Genomic DNA, 14281 nt, shown 5'->3' with positions numbered 1-14281 from the left:
CAATTCATGCATCGATGCATAAGTAGTGCATCAATGCATCCCATTAATAATGAAACATCGAATGCAATTCGTGCATCGATGCATAAGTAGTGCATCGATGCATCCTAGTAATAATACAACATCGAATACATTTTATGCACCGATGCATCAGTAGTGCATCGATGCATACCTTCATTAAAAGATGAAATTGACTTTTCTCTTGGTCTAAAGAGTGAACCATTAGAGTATATTAGTTATGATACTGATATAGATCTATGTATGATTATGTAGATATAGAACGTGATCCCGTTCCGAATCAACTGAAGGATTAGAATCGAATCAAAGCAAAGCCAAGGTGAGTGCAATTTAATTTGTACTTATATTATTGAATAAACATTTGGCTTGCGATGAGCCAGTGATGGAGTTACTATGGTAAGAAGTAACTCCTAAAATGTTATTTGATTGGTGATCAATGTTATGATTTGTGTGATTATGAGATATATAAGTTATATGGAAAGTATATGTGAAATAAGATATGAGCTTATATGAATATGTGATATGAATAAAGCTATAAGAAATGATTTATGTGAATACATGCATTTGTGATGCGTGTTAGATGATATTAGATATATGTTTACACATACATATGGTATGTGACCGAAGAGAATGAACATGTGATTATAAGATCAATGATTACACGTATGAATAAGTAAATTAAACTGTTATGAATGTTAATGCCCATGTTATATGATAAGAGAGCTAGTGGTATAGTTGGCATGCAAAGGGTCGAGGGTTTACCTATGTTCTTCGGAACATATGGACTGTTTACCTAGGTTCTTGGGGATCTATGGACTGGTCCTTCGGGACGAATACTGAACTAAGGTTTGGTGCCCCATGAGGGAATTGATGTGGTGACAGCATTAGTGCACAACCTCAATGTACTCACATACCTTAAGTTCTCAAATGTATACATGGGCTAATGCAAGGGCTTTAAAGATAATAAATAACTTGTTAATATACTATATATATGCTTTGTTGTGAAATGACATGGATACTCGATGGTGAGTATAGAAAGGTTCAATATATGCTTACATGATAGAAAGAAATTAGTAATAATGATATGAGTACTGATAAGTATATTAATGATATATGTATAAGTATGCATTATGTTATATGAAATGGTTTGTGGTTTTATTATATGTTTTATATGCCTCACTAAGTCTATGACTTAGCGTGTAAGTGATTTACACGTAGGTACCAAGAAATGAGAAGAACAAGAATAGAAGTGGCAAAGACAGTATCATTACTAGAAGATCGGATCGGAAGTAATTGACAAAGTATGTACTTGGTTATGTATAGAATGTTGGTATGTAATAAGTGTTAAATAAGAATACTCTGTTCGATTTTGTATTTTATGGTCATATGTAAATTAATGTATTTCGTTTTAATGAAAGTTTTAAAAATTCCCGGGACTTTATATAAGAGTCAAAGTTTGAAAAGTCAATGTGACACCTCAGACTTGTATTCAGGTTGGATATGAGTTAAGGGTGTTACATTTAATGGTATCAGAGCTACGGTTTAGTCAATTCTCGGCATAAACCGAAGTCTAGAGTGTCTTATAAGGTATACATGCCAACAAGATAGTGGAAACTTCTGATCTGATGGAATAGTAAGTATACTTTTTACTAATAGAACTATATGGTTGTATTTTTATAGATGTCTAGACAAGGTAGTTTTAGAAATGAAGCGGGAGATGATCGACCCGCGGAAAGTAGTAATTCACCTGCCCTGGCCAGGCAAGGTAAAGAACAGTCACCTACTGGAGTGCCTGTACAAGATCAAGATGTTTTGTTCAGGACGTTGGACACTATTCTGATGCGTTTTCAACCTCCTACTTCCTCTACTCAGAGGATGAATGTATCAAAGGAATTAAAGAGATTAGGAGCTCCTGAATTCAAAGGTGAAGTTGAGGAAAGTCCTGTTGTTGCGGACCTTTGGCTCAATGATGTGAAAATAATGTAAGATGGACTCCACTGTTCTTATGTGGAAAAGTTAGATGGAGTGGTCTCCTTGCTTCGTGGGCAAGCGAGAATCTGGTGGACAAATGTCACTCTGAGAATGAAAAATGACCAAGTGATCTGGTCCTTGTTCTTAGAAGAATTTAAGCACAAGTATATAGGAGACCATTTTATCAGACAAATGAAGCAAGAATTCTTAAATCTGAAGCAATTAGATTTCACTGTAAATGAATATGAGTGTGAATTTAACAAGTTAAGTCGTTTTGTGGCCGAGTTAATTCCAACAGAGAAGGATGCGTGTGAATGGTTTGTAGAGGGCTTGCGCCCGAGATTGAAAGAAATGTTAATAGTGTTGAACTTGTCCTCGTTTCAAGAAATCGTAAATCATGCTAAGGCTATAGAGAGAGCTCAAAATGAAAGGTTTAAGGATCAAAGAACCCAACCATCTAAAAGAATGGGGGCTTCATCGAGTTCTGCACCACTCAAGAGAGGTAGAGATTTAGGTTTTCAGTCTCAGGCAAGATCTGGATCGGTAGTATCATCCGTTAGAGAATCAAATCAAATGAAAGTGAGACAGACTCAGTCAGTAGGATCTGATGAGGACAGAACACAACAGAGACATTGTCAGACTTGTGGAAAATACCATGGTGGAATATGTAGAATGGTTTCTGGAGCTTGTTTTTGATGTGGTGAAACGGGACATTTCGTAAGATATTATCCATTAGGAATAAAAGAGTCAGTACAATCGGAGCGATATGCTTCGATGTCTCAGAGAGGAAGAGGTAGAGGCAGAAGCCAACTTGAATCCTCTACTCAACAGGAAATATGCTCCACTGCTCGAGTGTATAATATTAATACTAATGAAGATTTTAATGATCCAGAGATAATAGCAGGTACTTTTCTACGATATAATAGATACATTATACTATTGTTTGATATGGGTTTGCATATTCATCGATTAGAAGTAATTTTGTGAAAGAATTGAGAATGTAATTAGAAATTATTTATAGTGATGTAGTAATGACAACCTTATTAGGGCAGAGTGTTCGAGTAAGTAGGATATGTTCAGGGTGTCCCATTAGAATTCAGGGAAAAAGTTAATGGAAGAATTAAGCAATGAAGTGAAATTTATGATATCACGAAAGATTTATTGAAGAAGTAATAGGTGAAAATGAATAGTAGAAGTATAGAAAGTATTTTAGCTCCTTGTGCAATGAAAATTCGAGGACAAATTTTTTTATATGGAGGGGAGAGTTGTAACATCCCAAACTATGGGTTAGTGACTTAATTGTAAAGTTTTAGAATTTGGTGATTAAAGTAGAAGAATGGATTAGTTCAATGATTTATATGGAAATAAATCCTAAAAGTTGTTAGTAATTATTAAATGAATTAAAGGGCAAAATGGTCTTTTTATCTAAAAGATAATTATCTTATCTCTTTATTAAGAGATAAGCATACAGGGAGATATTTCTCCAGAACTTCTTCTCCTTCTTCTTCCTCTCCTCCCGTATCTCCAAGCTCAAAGGTGAGTCTTCTACTTAGTTAATTATTTGTTAAGTTTAAGATTTGGGTTTTGATCATTAGATGATAACTAAGCTTAAGGAAAGCTTAAGTTATCTTAAGATCAAAAGATAAAGGAGATAGAGAAGATTAAAGATTAGAGGTTCTTGAATGAAATATTGGAATAAAGTTCATAACAAGAATTGAAAGTTGGATTTGACTTGTTATCAATCTAAGTAAGAGATATGAAGTAATAGAATTGGATTTGAAACATGTTGCAAAATTGATGTAATTATTGAATTACATATGGAAGATAGGATTTTGAGGTTTAAGATGAAATAAATGAATATAGATTGGTTTAAGTATGTGTACTAGAGTTAAAAATGAAAAAGAGGATGAAACATGAAGGATTTAATCCAAAATGAATGAATTTTTGGGTTCAAAAAGAGGATTCTGGGTAAAATGCATCGATGCATATTCATTGTGCATCGATGCATCAAGGTTAAAACCCAGAAATCGTTTGAAGGTGTATCGATGCACAGGAAGTGCATCGATGCACTCTTTTAAAATAAATACATCGAATGCAATTCGTGCATCGATGCATAAGTAGTGCATCGATGCATCCCATTAATAATGAAACATCGAATGCAATTCGTGCATCGATGCATAAGTAGTACATTGATGCATCCCAGTAATAATACAACATCGAATACATTTTATGCACCGATGCATCAGTAGTGCATCAATGCATACCTTCATTAAAAGATGAAATTGACTTTTCTCTTGGTCTAAAGAGTGAACCATTAGAGTATATTATATATGATACTGATATAGATCTATGTATGATTATGTAGATATAGAACGTGATCCCGTTCCGAATCAACTGAAGGATTAGAATCGAATCAAAGCAAAGCAAAGGTGAGTGCAATTTAATTTGTACTTATATTATTGAATAAACATTTAGCTTGCGATGAGCCAATGATGGAGTTACTATGGTAAGAAGTAACTCCTAAAATGTTATTTGATTGGTGATCAATGTTATGATTTGTGTGATTATGAGATATATAAGTTATATGGAAAGTATATGTGAAATAAGATATGAGCTTATATGAATATGTGATATGAATAAAGCTATAAGAAATGATTTATGTGAATACATGCATTTGTGATGCGTGTTATATGATATTAGATATATGTTTACACATACATATGGTATGTGACCGAAAAGAATGAACATGCGATTATAAGATCAATGATTACACGTACATTTGGTACGTGACTGAAAAGAAAAGATATATGTTCATAAGAGAAAGGATATGAATAAGTAAATTGAACTGTTATGAATGTTAATGCCCATGTTATGTGATAAGAGCGCTAGTGGTATAGTTGGCATGCCAAGGGTCGAGGGTTTACCTATGTTCTTCGGAACATATGGACTATTTACCTAGGTTCTTGGGGATCTATGGACTGGTCCTTCGGGATGAATACTAAACTAAGGTTTGGTGCCCCATGAGGGAATTGATACGAGCTGTGGTGACAGCATTAGTGTACAACCTCAATGTACTCACATACCTTAAGTTCTCAAATGTATACATGGGCTAATGCAAGGGCTTTAAAGATAATAAATAACTTGTTATGATACTATATATATGCTTTTTTGTGAAATGACATGGATACTCGATGGTGAGTATAGAAAGGTTCAATATATGCTTACATGATAGAAAGAAATTAGTAATAATGATATGAGTACTGATAAGTATATTAATGATATATGTATAAGTATGCATTATGTTATATGAAAAGGTTTGTGGTTTTATTATATGTTTTATATGCCTCACTAAGTCTATGACTTAGCGTGTAAGTGATTTACACGTAGGTACCAAGAAACGAGAAGAACAAGAATAGAAGTGGCAAAGACAGTATCATTACTAGAAGATCAGATCAGAAGTAATTGACAAAGTATGTACTTGGTTATGTATAGAATGTTGGCATGTAATAAGTGTTAATTACGAATACTCTGATTGATTTTGTATTTTATAGTCTTATGTAAATTAATGTATTTCGTTTTAATGAAAGTTTTAAAAATTCCCAGGATTTTCTATAAGAGTCAAAGTTTGAAAAGTCAATGTGACACCTCAGACTTGTATTCGGGTTGGATATGAGTTAAGGGTGTTACAATATCTATCATGACTAGACCCATCAATGGTCACGTATATAAGCTTAATCAAATGACATAAATCAATCATGGAGCGTAGCATGGAAATTACATGCAACGTGAACCACACATGTCTATTTCCAGCTGGTCCTCTTTAAACATTAATAAGATCAAATTTTATTAAAACCAAAGTACGGATAAACCAAAATAAATTTTATTTTTACAGAAAATAATCTTAAAATAAATATCCTTAAATCGAAGTAACTGAAATTATGTTTATAATAAACAAGCATTAAATACAAACTCCCACTAAAACTGAATATACTTAAATGATATTACACACACATGCTTAGTGTACTCATGAAAGAACTTGGGTGACAGTTCTTTAGTAAGTGTGCAATTATGAGTTTGTACCAATATGCTCTATAAACACATAACCACTCTGAATATACTTAAGATGTTTATGTTATGTAAAGAATAAAGGGCTGCAACTTAGTTGTCGTAAAATAACTCAAGTAGTTTTTCTTATCAATCCATAATTAGCAGTTTATGTGACAAAAATTTTTCATCCATATTCCAATAAATCAGAGTCCATAAACCTAGTAATCTCTTACTTACTAGACCACCGATATGTCAGCATGTAATATTTTGTTCTTAAATGTATTGTATGAATCAATTTGACTGCTATCCAACGATCCAAACCAAAATTGCTTAAATATCTGCTTAATATCTTAAAATCATATCTATTTCTAAATGTGTATAATCCTGAGTATATATTGAATTCTTTATTTATTTTGAAGTATAAGGAACTTTTCTAAATTTATTTAGTTTCAAAATTATCCTTAGGGCACTGATAAAGACTTAACTTGTTTCCTTTAGCAATAAGGGATATCATTTGGTTTACTCCCACTAAATTTATTTTATATACAATTATCAACCAAATTAACTTAAACCAAACAAGATAATCACTTGGTTAAATTTGTTATACAATTGACGGGAGTCATACTTAAACTCAAAAAATGAATTTCCTTAATTTGCATATCATTAATTTTGTATCATCAAACACAATTTTCTAATTGCACCATATAAAATATTTCATCAATGTTACCATTGAGAAACACAATTTTGAAATCCAACTTATGTAACTTAAAATCAAATATGAACAACAAGTATCATAATTATCCTAAAAGAGCATGACAATGAATTTAAAGAGAAACTCTATACAAAATTAATGTCTTCTTTATGAGTATAGCCTTTATATAAAAGACATGACTTATACTTGCCAACATCACCATTTGCATCAATTTTGATTATAAATATTCTTTTATAACCAATCAACTTTGCACCTTTAGGTAATGGGATAAGTCCTCAAAATTTATTATCTTGTATAGAACTTATACTCGTCTTATATGGCATTAATCCACTTGTTTAGAGCCAAAAGTTTTATGACATAACAAAAGTTGACTAGATCATCTTCCATCATTCCAATGTCATCCTCATTTCTTGTAGAAACACAATAATCTAAATTAATATTCCTCTTATCTTGTTGATCTTCTGAATGACACTTATTCTTTAAGGTTGTTGAGTTTGTTCTTCTGTAATAATTTCTCATCTTAAATGGGGAGTTATTCAATAATATCTTGTTGAGGTTCTAGACTCACTTCTTGATTAACACCTGTATGAACACATGGATATCATCAAAAGTGGTAATAGGAATTAAGTTATAATTTAGTTCATCATCAAAAGAATTTCTTTAAACCTTATTTGTCCCTCCAAACTCAACAACCTAAAAATAATGTTATGGATCTCACTATAAAATATTCCTAATTAAGAAATCACAAAACTTATAACCCCTAAATTACATAGAATAACCAAAGTAGTTGTTTTCTGTTTTATAATTTAATTTATCCTCATATGTCCTAACTTATTACAAAAGAGAATAGCTCATTATAATATATTATTGTCTCTTTTGAGTTGGGCCCTTAACAACTACATTATGGTTTTATTTTTGCTATTATGTTTATATGCACTTTTTATGTGAGTAATTTCTAACTTATTATGCTTCAACCTTCTTTCATCTTTCACACAATGAAAAAAGAGCTCATTTAGAGTTCATTTATCCCTTTTAGTTAATTAAACTCTATAGAAAGCAATACTGAAATCATAAGAACAAGTAATTCTTCAGAAAAAAATCGATCTTAAGTACCTTAAGTCTTGAAGCAATATGAAATGTATCCATAATGTACTCCCTTACATTTCCTTGACCCTTATACTTTATAGACATAAAAGAAGTCAAAAGTGATCTCATTTAAACCTTATTGTTTTTGGGAAAGTATTTCCTAATTTCATCAAGGAAATCATTAGTCTTAGTAATCTTTTCAGATTATGTGCCCATAAAGGCTTCCAAAATATTGTGCTTCATGACCACTAGGCTTATATAATTTGAACAAATTTCACCTCTCAAAATTCAATTGAGGATGTTATCCCCCATAAGAGGTGGAAACTTTCTGTAAGTATATTAGCAGATATTGTGGTAGCAATAAATAAACTGACTATAGAACAATATATAAATAAAACTAAGCTCACATTCACAAGTAATCAAATAAATTCAAAATAATGGCTAATTCCCATCACAAGATACGACACTTCATCAATATAAAGTCTTTGGACAATAATATTAACAGTAAACGATACTCTTATTGTAGTAATCAACATTCATAATAAGCTATGTCGAATAATAGACTAATCTTTGAAAGTACCTTATAATTGTCACATATTATTACCACATGTGTGGCTTGAAATTCTATCAAATATTAACTTTCCTTTAAGCCAATTAATAAACACATGAATTACATGAAACACATAATTATCTTGATATTTCAAATTAAGTAATCTACACAAAAGATGTCACTTTGGTGGCATTGTGTTTCAACTGATCTATCAAATTATCAAACTTAGCTAAAATATGAATTAATTTGTTTCGATATATATTCTAATAACCAACAACCAAACCTAAAATTTTGATCAAACTAAATTGAATATATATACATATATTGCATTAGCAATATAAACAAAACAATATATATATATTGTCAATCAATCAATTTATCTTAATTTTATCTTTTAGTTAAAAGATAACCAAAATAATATTAAATCTGAATACATTTAAATCTTATCTCAAGATATCAGATACTACATTAATATTTCATCTTTAGACAAAATATTCACTTTAAGTGATATTCAATGCGGTAACCAAACACTGATAATAAGAACATGTCAAGCAAAAATCTTCCTTTGGGATGATTTATTACTCACACATCAAACCAAATAATTATCACATGCTTATTACCAAAGTTGTACATGCGATTATGTTAACTATTAATCTTCCTTTAGGTTAATCAATACTAACATATCCTTAGTTACATATACATAACATTTATATTTGAAAATCAAATATTTTCCATAAGAGATGTTGAATATGTACATAGCCAATATAGAAGCTTCATTTCAGTGCCACAAACATGAGAAAGATGCTGAGGTAGAAGCCACTGGAGCCATGAACAAGATATTAATGAAAATTGTAGATGGTTATTGAGATCTTGTACGAGAACTTCGTAACCACAAAGACTTTTTTACAAGGAAAAATGAATAACATTGTCTACAGCTCCGAGAATTAACATAAAAGATGAAGGAAAAAGACAACGTCATGCAATAAGCTATTGCCTAAGCAAGTAATGTGGCTCACAAATTGGTTGATTTAGCTGGCTTTGCAAGAGAATTGAAGCAGATTGATAACTCAACGCCGAGCATGAATTGAAGTTAACTTGGCTTTTGAGAGACTAAAACCTTTGTGTTCAATGAAAGTTGTTTTAAGATGTTCACTCTGGAATGACACCTTTTGCATACATGCATTTGCATCACATTTGTTTATTTAAGCATTTTTATATGCATTAGTTATGAAAATGTGGAAATAAATTCTGGAGGGTTATGTAACAGTAATACCAAGATCATTCATTCATACTACTTCCTCATCATCATGAACAAACAAATGAAAACAATGGAGCAATCTCATGAGGAATCTCAAGATCATTGCAAGAGCAGTTGACCGAGATACAACGATATATGAGGAATCAAACATCAAATTCTCAATAAGACAAATCAAATTGAATGATTTAGTTGCTGGAAACCAAGGCTACTGATAGAGGGGAAATAGTTATTAAAGAATATCAGTGTTATCATACTAATGATTCGAAAAGGATAACCTACCCTGAGGCATCCCACTTGAACCTAAAGAATAGCCTCATTAATCATGAGTAATCTGAGGATGAATTCAAGCAGTTGAATGAAGCAATTGGAGATATGAAAGGTGTTAAATCCTCTCACAAAGAACTAGAAGCGAGAAAACTCAGCCTGGTCCCTGATTTGGCCATCCCACATGAATTTATGGAGCCTAATGTTGAGAAATATGATGGCACCAGTTTCCCTCAAATTTATCTGAAAATGTTTTGTAGAAATATGAAAGAGTATAAAGACATGGGTCGATCTAGATGATGCCTTTGTGGGGCAATATCGTTATGTTAAATGCTTATCCCAAAATGACAAGATCTTCAAAGAATAAGGATGAAAGTTACCGAAAGCTTTCAAGAGTATGTGCTAAGATGGAGAGGGGTGGCAGCACATGTTTAACCTCCCATGTTAGAAGAAGAAATATCATGCATGTTTCATAATTCTCTTCTAGCTCCCTTTTGTGAGTTAATGCTGGCAAATTCAACAAAGGACTTCAAGGATCTTGTGACAGATGAGGAGTTAATTGAAAATACAATCAACAAAGGAAAAATGAAAGTCACTTCCAAAAGTCCAAATGATCAATAAGGGAAAGCTGATGAGGTGAATGAATGACATGTCTAGAACCCCAACAGCCACAAAAGAAAAGGTATAACTAACCATTTGAATCGATCAAAGAAAGTCTCATGATCAAGAAGTACTTTGAAGGTGTTCCAAACTTCAATCTCAGATCTGTACCCCTGTTTGATTAAATGTCAATACCTTACACCGAGGTCAATGAAAGTGCTACCAAACCCTTCTGCCCACAACTATGATCAATATAGTGCTTATGGTTTCCACTTGGGGGCATTTGGGCATTATACGGAGAATTGTAGGCCACTATTGAAAGAGATAGAAATGCTTGTTGAAAATGGAACGTTGACACAAGAATTAGTGATGCTATGGATGATGGACTCGAGTGGGGCATCAAAGCATGATATGTAGCATCCGATTGAGTCAAGTGCCACCACATTAGATTAATAATATGGGGTATCCTAATTATGAAGAGATCATTTCATCAATCATGAATAATATGGTTCAAAGATCTAGATTCAACAAGAAGGCCGAGAAATTTTGAAGATATAGGAAAATGGAGATGAACTCTAGGGTGAAAACCCAAAAATGGGTATTATAGAGGGATCCAAAAAAAGAATAAAATAAAAGACAAGTGGAAAGTAAATTGAAATCTGATAAGAAAAGATTGAAGACATCATAATGAATTGATCCTTGATTCAACCTTTAAACACTTGTTTGGAACTATTATCCCTTTCTTTAGTAACCGTGAACCATAACCTACATTACGTGCCTAAAAAGTCCCTTCTAATTATACACTGAGTTCTAAGCAGAAGATACTATCTTCAGACTTCATTCCGCCTCTCAGGATTAATTTTTATTTGTAAAAGATTTTATAAAATATTTAATGCATGATAGGAAAAAATGATAAATGAGGGTTCAAGATGTAAAATTTTGAAAGACGTCTTGAAGCTAAAGGAGGATTCGATTTGAAAACCTGAAAGGGTGACCCGAATATTAAATTGAGCAACTTCAACATAAGTAGCGATCTTACAAATCTCTAGATGAAGTGCCCCATATCCCAAATGTACTCTCATGAGTTTGGGACCGGTGAGTATCTCTAGAATATGAACACAACAAACACTTCCTCAAGTGAGTGGTTACCAAAGAACCATATATGCTATAATAAAAAGGACAACCTGAGAGACCTTACCTTTCCTGAATCAACATATAACTCAAATTTGCCATTAATATTGACACTTGTCAAAGGGCTATAATACTTAAAGAATAAATAGAGTAATTGATTTGTTTGATACTCAATGAGCTCTTGTTATATAATTTGTTTCAATTTCAAGTTGCTGCATGGGGCACCAGTTTTCAAAAATTCTTCATCAAATGTTTTCATATTTTGAAAATTTGAAAGATTAAGAAAACCATTCTCAAACAAGACAATCTATCGATAATGATGAGGTCCTTGAAAACGTTAAGATTTGTTCTACCTCAAGTGGGTCAAGGCAAGAAGAGTAAACATCATATGAGAAATGTAAACATCATATGAGAAATGTAAACATTATTCGTTTTCCTTCGAATCAATGAAGTTTGAAAGATCAAAAAATCAAGAACAAAACTTCTCATACTTTGTTGTGACATCATCAACATCAATAATATATCATGAAGCATGAAACCAGTCAAGGATGAAAATTTTGGCACTCAAATAGGGATGAGTCATGAATGAACCCATATTAGGGCATGACCAAAGACCTATATCATGTTGAGATAACAAGGTTCAGACCAAAAAAAATTAAGAATGTGCCTCATAACATGGAGTGTCGGGGGAATACCATGAATTTGAGCAGAGCTTACCTTGTAGAGAAAATCAGTCGAGCATTAATTAACTGTAGAGTCCTAGAAAAACAACTATGATAGCGCGATTGAGTCAAGGACAGAAAGAGGCATCAAGGTCATATTTCTAATCGTAGCACGAATCTGAGAAACGAACATCTCTTACGAGATTTTAATGTAGATAAGAGGTAAAGAAGACACAAAGACATAAAATGGTCAGATGACTTTAGAAATACAAGCTTGAAATTACAAATTACTACAATGATATCTGAGTAAACCTCAGAGAAGAATGATCTAGTGGAAGAAGACCGAGTTATCCACTTTAGATTTAAAGGAAAATCGAATCAACATTTATGCATTCATGAGAACAACATTTGCATAAAAAAATACATTACATTGAATTACATTCGCGTTTCACCCATAAACGCATGGTTTTTACACATCTTCTAATGAAAAGTAAAGATTAATGATGCCAAAATTCCAACAAGTGAAAGCTAGAATTCAAACCTCAAATGCATGGAATCATGTTTAGAGAGGCAGAACCCAAAAAAATAGAAGGGCCAAATCCACAGAAAGCGATTTTCAAAGTTTCACATTTAATATTTTTAGAAAATGAATTTTTTAAAAAGTAAGAAAGTGATTTCCAAAGTTTCTTACCTAGTAATCTATTTCCAAAATTAGTAAGTCCTTCGGCCTATCAGTAAGTCTTTCGAGCATTATGATTAAATCCTCTGTGTCATCTGTAAGTAGTTCGAGCAAGATGTTAAGTCCTTCGTGCCGTCTATAAGACCTTCAGGAAGGATATTTTCACATAATTTTGAAAAACTAAGAAATCAATTTTCAAAGTTTCTCATTTAATATTTTCAAAAAAAAATGAAATTTTTGTTAAGTAAGAAAGCGATTTGCAAATTTTCTTACATACTAAACTATTACCAAAATTAATAAGTCATTCGAGCCATCAGTAAGGCTTTCAAGCATGATGACTAAATCCTTTGGGTCATATGTCAGTCTTTCGAGCAAGATGTTAAGTCCTTCGGGCCATCTATAAGACCATCATTCAGGATGTTTTCACATGATTTTCGAAAAATGAGAAAGCGATTATCAAAGTTTCTCATTTAATATTTTCAAAAAATGAAATTTCTGAAAAGTAAGAAAGTGATTTCCAAAGTTTCTTACCTAGTATACTATTTCCTAAATTAGTAAGTTCTTCGGGCCATCTGTAAGTCTTTTGAGCATGATGATTAAATCCTTTGGGTTATCTGTCAGTCTTTCGAGCAAGATGTTAAATCCTTCGAGCCGTCTATAAGACCTTCTAGCAGGATGTTTTCATATGATTTTCGAAAAAATAGAAAGCGATTTTCAAAGTTTCTCATTTAATATTTTCAGAAAATGAATTTTTTGAAAAGTAAGAAAGCGATTTCCAAAGTTTCTTACCCAGTAAATTATTTCCAAAATTAGTATGTCCTTCGAGCCATCAGTATGTCTTTCAAGCATGATGATTAAATCCTTCAGGCTATCTTTCAGTCTTTCGACTAAGATGTTAAGTCCTTCGGACCATCTATAAGACCTTAGGGCAAGATGTTTTCACATGATTTTCGAAAAATGTGGAAGCGATTTTCAAAGTTTCTCATTTAATATTTTTCAGAAATGAATTTTTTGAAAAGTAAGAAAGTGATTTCCAAAGTTTCGTATCTAGTAAACTATTTTCAAAATTAGTAAGTCCTTCAGGCCATCAGTAAGTCTTTCGAGCATGATGATTAAATCCTTCGAGCCATCTATCATTTTTTCGAGCAAGATGTTAAGTCCTTCAAACCGTCTATAAGACATTCGAGCAATATGTTCTCACATGATTTTTGAAAAATGAGAAAAGAAATCTTCAAAGTTTCTCATTTAGTATTTTAGGAAAATGAAATTTTTGAAAAGTAAGAAAGCGATTCCAAAGTTTCTTACC

The sequence above is a fragment of the Hibiscus syriacus genome, unplaced genomic scaffold (assembly GCF_006381635.1).
Source record: "Hibiscus syriacus cultivar Baekdansim isolate YM2019G1 unplaced genomic scaffold, ASM638163v2 tig00110402_pilon, whole genome shotgun sequence".
NCBI classification, from domain to species: Eukaryota; Viridiplantae; Streptophyta; class Magnoliopsida; order Malvales; family Malvaceae; genus Hibiscus; species Hibiscus syriacus.
The sequence above is the reverse complement of the archived record's forward strand: the minus strand, read 5'-3'. Positions refer to the sequence as shown.